The sequence below is a fragment of the Ornithodoros turicata genome, chromosome 10 (genome assembly GCF_037126465.1).
Source record: "Ornithodoros turicata isolate Travis chromosome 10, ASM3712646v1, whole genome shotgun sequence".
Classification (NCBI taxonomy): domain Eukaryota; kingdom Metazoa; phylum Arthropoda; class Arachnida; order Ixodida; family Argasidae; genus Ornithodoros; species Ornithodoros turicata.
In genome coordinates, this window is record NC_088210.1 from 6,517,517 (window position 1) to 6,524,257 (window position 6,741).

The following is a 6,741-nucleotide window of genomic DNA, read 5'->3' on the forward strand; positions in this document are numbered from 1 at the left end:
AAGCTCAGTGTCAGCCACACTCTTTAGTGTGCACATTTTGCACTGTGGTGTTAGTTCACTGCGCAGTCCTTTTCTGCGTTCAGAAACGATTTCCATATCCGCAAGCGCACAACTGAATGGGTGATAGATTCCGATCGCCTTGAAGCTACTGATCCGCATGTGAGCATCCAGGTGTTATAATCTTTGCTTCATCGTGCGAGCAACTACACATGTATAACTTTCTGAGGTACCACTAAGGTATTACTGGCATCATATGCTCATGTTCATCAGTGTCCGCCTTGACGCCCTCATTGTGTAACGGTGTGAGGAAGACGGCACTGTGGGTTTGCCGTGCCGCCGGTTTTTGACGCTTCTGCCATCCCAGTGCTCGCTCATGACATCGTAACTCTGATATTCATTTCCCAATCTGAGGGAGCCAACATTTCTATCCGTTTATTTACCGTACTTCGACCTGGGTCCCAAGTGCTCCGATTCCATTTCAGCTTCCATTCTGAGTCAACTTCGATCCTGAATAACTTTTCTCAGCCGAAGCATATGTGCACACTTGCCCATCAAATTGTCCGCTGTACCTTATTGTACACTAAATGATATGGACGTGTCTGAAATCTGCCCCAAAGAGCTCCATCCGCCACCCGAAATTCCAAACGCTTTGGAGTCTAGGGGACCGCACTTGATCCGCGCTCCTAACCACGTCATGGGACGAGGGGTTACCCAGTGCGGTTCAAATAACTATTGTAAACTTGTCCCATGAAACAATAGACCCCCCTTCCCATTGGCATCCTACTGGATGAGTGCTAAAAGCGCTGCCAGGTTTTCGTCATCCAGTGTAAAAGAAAAGATTTCACTGTATAACCTATCCAGCGCCACTATTTTTTTACAAGCATGATCCTTCCACATTTCTGTGGCTGCGATTGGGAATTCCAAGACAAATAAGTTTCATCTACTGTTCCCCGAGAAAATGAGCATCGTTGAACAAACAATAAACAAAATTTGGGGCTGGGCTATGCTGCCCGTGCTCGTGCTCCCGCGTCATGGTCAACGTCGGCCTCATCGTCTTCCGGCCACGTGCAGCGGTATATCATTTCCAGCGGTCAAATTGTCGTTGCTTGTGACGACACACTCGATGATAGATGGCAGCACTGCGCTTCCCATTCTGAAGGGACGTACTCCACGGATGACCATACCTGACAAAAACTCGTGTGCCGAGTCAACGGCTTAACATAGATGAAATCTTTTTGTTGGTATTGGTTCTTGATATGTTTTTCTAGTGCGTGATCGAGCCAGATTTTCGATTTTGCGCGGCTCTATTTTGTAAGCGAGTGGAATCTCGAAATATAGCTTTTCCCAAACCTTTCGACGACGATATAAAAATTTCTGAGTCTAAAACGCAAAATCTGCTTCGATCAGGCACTAGATCTAAGCATCCTCTTCCATTTAAAAGCAGTTGCACGGAGATCAACCAAATTTTCGCGGCGCTAGAGAGTTGAAAAATGTATGGGGATTCCCATAGAGCGTCGGTGGTGATGCACCGCCTTCACTGGTGCGTCATTTGGGCGGCGGCGCATGCACCCTCGTAGTGAAATCGAAGCAGGCCGCTCAAACACTACGATGCAATTGCGAAGGGCACGTTAAAGAAGATTGTATCGCACCAGTATGCTCCCGTTGTTCCGAGGTTGGGCATGAGTCGTGTGATGCTCTGTGCAAGCGGTGCGGCGGTGACCACGCCATAGCTTCTTGCGCAGTCAAGACGTGGGCTTCACGTGTGGTCGGTGATAGTGTGTCGCTCCCGTGTTGCCTGTTCCGGTAGTTGTGGGGGAGCCTGTGCGCTCCGAAGAGTTGGAGTGTACCTCTGACGCACCCGTAGTAGCTACTAGAGCAGACGCATTAACTGTCGGTGTGGTAGTTCAAGAGGGTACCAGCGGTTGTTCCGCGGTAGTTGCTCGTTCATCTGTTCGGGGTGCGGAGCGCGGCAACTGTGATACCGCCCCCGTGGGTGATTCCTTCGCTCCTGTTCCTGCTGTCGAGCAGGTAGACACTGTAGATTAGGACAGCGTAAGTGTCGCGTCTTCCGACTCCGATAGGTTGGTAATTGACCTGGAGGCAGGTGCTGTGATGCCTGGCTGTAAACGGAAGCATGACTCCTCGGACGAGACTCCTGATGTAGTGGGAGACGCCGCCACCGTTGCTGACGAAATATCGGCTCCTGATTCCAAGCGCAAGCCCGATGATCCGGACGTCCCTTGCTAGATTCTCTGTCAATTCTATGTTTGTGTTTTTAGTATCCCTCTTTTTTATGTCCCAGCTTCGTGTCGCCACCTTAAATGTGCGTGGGTTTTGCAAACAGGCCAAACAGTTGGAAGTTGTCAGTTGGGCGAAATTGGCCCACGTTGATATTCTGCTGCTGCAAGAAACCAGGTCATTATTCGGAAGCTCCATTCAAATTATAGAAACTTCACATGGGGTCAAGGCATTCTTCAGCTGTGGCTCGCCTCAGCGGGCTGGCACCGGCATTCTAATATTTCCGTCTTTTCAGGGCTCCATCCGGTGGTTTGACATTGATACGGATGGGAGGGTGGTATCTTTGGAGCTTCAGCTTGACGGTAAATCATTTCGTATTGTAAATGTTTATGCGCCTGTACGTCGTAGTGAGCGATCGGACTTCTTCCGTCGATTAGACACTTTTCTTTTCGGCAGCCAAAGCTTGATAATTGCTGGTGATTTTAATTGCACGATCGACCGCCAACACGGTAGACAGGCGTGCAGAGAGCTCGAACGCCTTGTAAGCGCCATTGGCTTAACGGACGCCTGGTCTCACGTTCATAGCGACAGATACGAGTTCACTTGGGTGAACTCCCGTGGCCATCACAGTCGGCTTGATCGCTTCTATATGTCTCCGGGAATGCTTAATTCTGTCTCTGGGTGCAGCACGAGACCGGCCGAGGACCTCACTGATCATCATGGAGTCGTTTTATCTTTGTCAGGGCTGAAGAATTTTCGCACGGGTCGCTGCCTTTGGCGATTGAACGTGTCTCTGCTAGACGACCACGAAATTAAAGCAGATATGCAACATTGGCTGTCGGAACAATGTTCCACTCCCGATTTTGGGATCACTGGGAGGCTTTGAAGCTGGGGGCCGCTGATCGCTTTCGATGTTGGGGAAGACGGCGCGCGCGTGAACACCGAGAGTGTAGAGACGCACTCAGGCAGGTGTTAGCTATTCTACGCCACCCTGGATCCCGCAGCCATGACACTGCATCTGATATAGCGGATGTGGAGAGGCGCCTGATGGCCATGAGAATGCGCTCCTGGCGCAATTTCGCAGCGCAGCGAAACGTCGAACACTGGTGTCGGGAAGCATACTGCTCCCGCTTACTCCTCCAGCGCTATGTGGCAGGAAACCCGGCCTCGGATATCGCCGTTGTCCGGTCAGCTGACGGCTCACTTCTCACACAACCTGATGACATTCGAGCTGCAATGCGTGAGCATTGCGCGGCCCTTTATCAAGAGTCATCATCCAACGAGCCGGTGGTTAGCCCAGAGTGCCCACTCCCGGTGAAACAAATGGAGTTCGCAGACTCAGGGCCGCTCACGCAAAATGAACTTTTTGCCGCTGTTTCATCAATGCCGAACGGAAAGTGCCCAGGCATTGATGGCCTCCCAGTCGAGTTCTACAAACGTTTCTGGAGGGTAATTGGCGGTGCTTTAACTCGTACAGGTAATCAATGCTTGTCGCGAGGCACGCTCTGCTCCACAATGCAGAGTGGCATAATTGTCCTTCTCTGCAAAGACGCGTCAAGAAAGCAGGACCCGGATGCGTATCGACCCATAACACTTTTGACTTGCGACTACAAAATTCTAGCCAAGGCGCTTCTCCTACGTGTTTCGCCGCAGTTGGAGAAGGTCTTGCACCCATGTCAAGCCTGTTCGGTCCCTGGCAGGTCATCGGTCCTCCACAGGATGGCCATTCGTGACACCATTCAGTGGTTAAACCTGAGACAGCTAACAGCGGTGTTGGCCTCGTTCGACCAGGCAAAAGCTTTTGACAGAGTGCGTCATTCGGATCTGTTTTCCATGCTTACAGCTTACGGCTTTCATGAAGCGTGGATTCGCTTTGTGGAAGTGTTGTACCGTGGTGCGAAAAGCGTGGTCTCCGTTGCTGGTGGTCTATCGCGTCCAATTGAGGTTACGCGCGGTGTGCGCCAGGGCTGTCCCCTTTCTCCTGCATTGTACGCCGTTGCAATCAACCCGCTTCTGGTTCGTTTAAGCTCACTCCCTATCCTTCTCAGAATGCCTGGTTGCCCCCCTCCCGTTTTCGCATATGCAGATGATATCTCTTTCATGCTGCCAGGGGAAGCTTGCCTTGAACCTGTGCTGAAGGTTTCGACGATTATGGTAAAGTGTCTAGCGCACAACTCAACAGGTCTAAGAGCGGTGCCCTCTACATTAATACAGAACCTTCGCGGGTTGCCCCCTATGGCGTGCCCGCAAAGCCTCAAGTGAAAATCCTCGGTGTTGTCTTCGATGGTAGCGGGGTATCTCGTGTAAACTGGCCTACAGTGTTTAAACGTGCCTCCGCTGTTCTCCGTGAACTCAAATCTGTAGACCTGCCCCTCACATTCCGGGCCCTGGCCTCTTGGTACTGGCCTCTTGGTACTACAGCCGTCTGTGGTTCCTCGCCGCCGTATGTCTGCCACCTACAGTCATTCGGGTCGCCATAACTCGCAATGTGTTCCTGTGGGCTGGTTCAGTTGAATGGGTCAGGAGGTCACAGCTGTATCTCACGCGTGATCGGGGCGGTTTAGGCGTGACGGCTATCACGGAGCGCTCTCCAGTACTCCAGATCCGGGCTCTCTTTGAGGCGCTTCACAATCCTGATCATCCAGCGTGCGCTCTGGTGCACTATTTCCTGCCGTCCGGTTTCATGCCGTCCGGTGGTTCACCGATACCACTGATAGCCGTCCCAGAGCAGAAGTTCCCTCCCCTCTTTTCACAGCTTGCATAGCTGCCGTCAGACGCGTACGCGAGATGTCCCCAGACGCTGAGGTCTCTCTTTGGGAAGCCTAGGATTTCTACGCCGCGCTCATGGAGGCGGTGCTGGTTCCCTCCCTGCCTGGTGCCGTGGGTAGTCCTTGCGGGAGCGCCTGGCGACGTATAACGGCGGGCTGGTTGGACGCCCGTCGAGCGAGTCTCCAGTGGAAGATGGCTCATGGTGTCCTCCCGCTTCGTGAACGTTTACACCGCTTCCATATTTGTCGCACGGATCACTGCCCGTCTTGTGGCATCTCGGAGTCACCAGAGCACTGCTTCCTTCAATGCCAGATTCCGCTGCTCCTGTGGAGCAGAGCGGCTGTTGTTTTTGACCTTCCAAGAGTCGAATGGGCCACTGTAAGGTTCATGGAACCGCTGCCGATTGCACCAAGGGATCGGAAACATCTGGCATGTTTGATTGCGGAAATAAATTTCCAAATTTGGATACGCCGGTGCCGGTTGGCCTTCGGTGGCCACGACTGTGGGAGCGTAGGCTTTTTTCAGGCAGTTCGCGCTGGAGTACGGGCGCTGATCACCAGGGAACAGGCAGTGCTCGGCTCAGTCGAGTGCTCCCGTAGCTGGCTCTGCTCTACTCGCATCTTCCGCTATCATCAGGGTGAGTAGCACATTCTATTCTAGACACTTTGCTAGACTTGTACAGTCCTCCGTCGCGACTCTCCCGTATATCATGGATTGTTCGCATGGTATGGCCCGTACAAATAGCAAGCTCCTTTAGGAGCGTCGTTATCCTGCCTTTCAGCATAGTGCGCGTCTAGTGTCAAGGAGCCTACCTTCATAGGTAGCTCTCCTGCTTGATGACAATACATCCTAAGCTCTCCTGGAGTGTCGCGCACTGAAAAATTTGTGAATTCGGGCTCAATACAAATCAACGGATAGTCCTGGAATTCTACAAAGTGTGTCATTGACGAGGGAAAAGCAAGAAGAACACGCCAGTACTTTTGTTTTGGCGACATTTTACGCCATTTCTGAGCGCTGTGCGAACAAACGTTCTCTAGTGTCTTGCGCAGAAGTGACTCCCCCTTAAAGAAGCTTGGAAAGGAAATTTGAAAGGCTGAAAACCGTTTTTAATTTGTCAAGCATTGTGTAAAATTCATTCTCGTAAAATATTTCGGCTGAACAATGTTTCGTTACAGCGCAATACAATTTATAAAATCGCTCCCGTGGTGGGAGGCTCGCGCGCTCGAGCCACAAGCCACTCCCAATTGACTGTGACGTCAAATGTTAAAAGTGCTCTCATTCGCCACGAAAAATTCGTCTGCTTCGGACACGGCAATTCTCCTTGTTGACAGCGATTCATTATGTTCTGTTTGTTTGAGGAGTAAAACAGAGGTGCAAACGAACAATAAAACATTACGCTAATAATGGTAATGCGATCCTGTGTCTTATAGTCATTGTTTTTGTTTATTTTGCCACGATTCTTTCCGTGTCTAAGAAAAATTCCTTAAGTGGAACCTTCACCAAGCATACCCCCCCCCCCTTGAAAGCTCGGCACCCCCCCCAGCAGTGAATTTCTGGGGAAATCACTGGGATGACCCAGATCGGCGCACTGAATTTGCAGAATGGGCAAAACAAAAATTGGAACAGGAGCCTCAGTTTACGCAGAAGATTTTATTCAGTCATGAGGAAAACTTTTATGTGAATGGTGAAGTTAACAAAGAAAACCACCGCTATTGGTCTGACACTAACCCACTT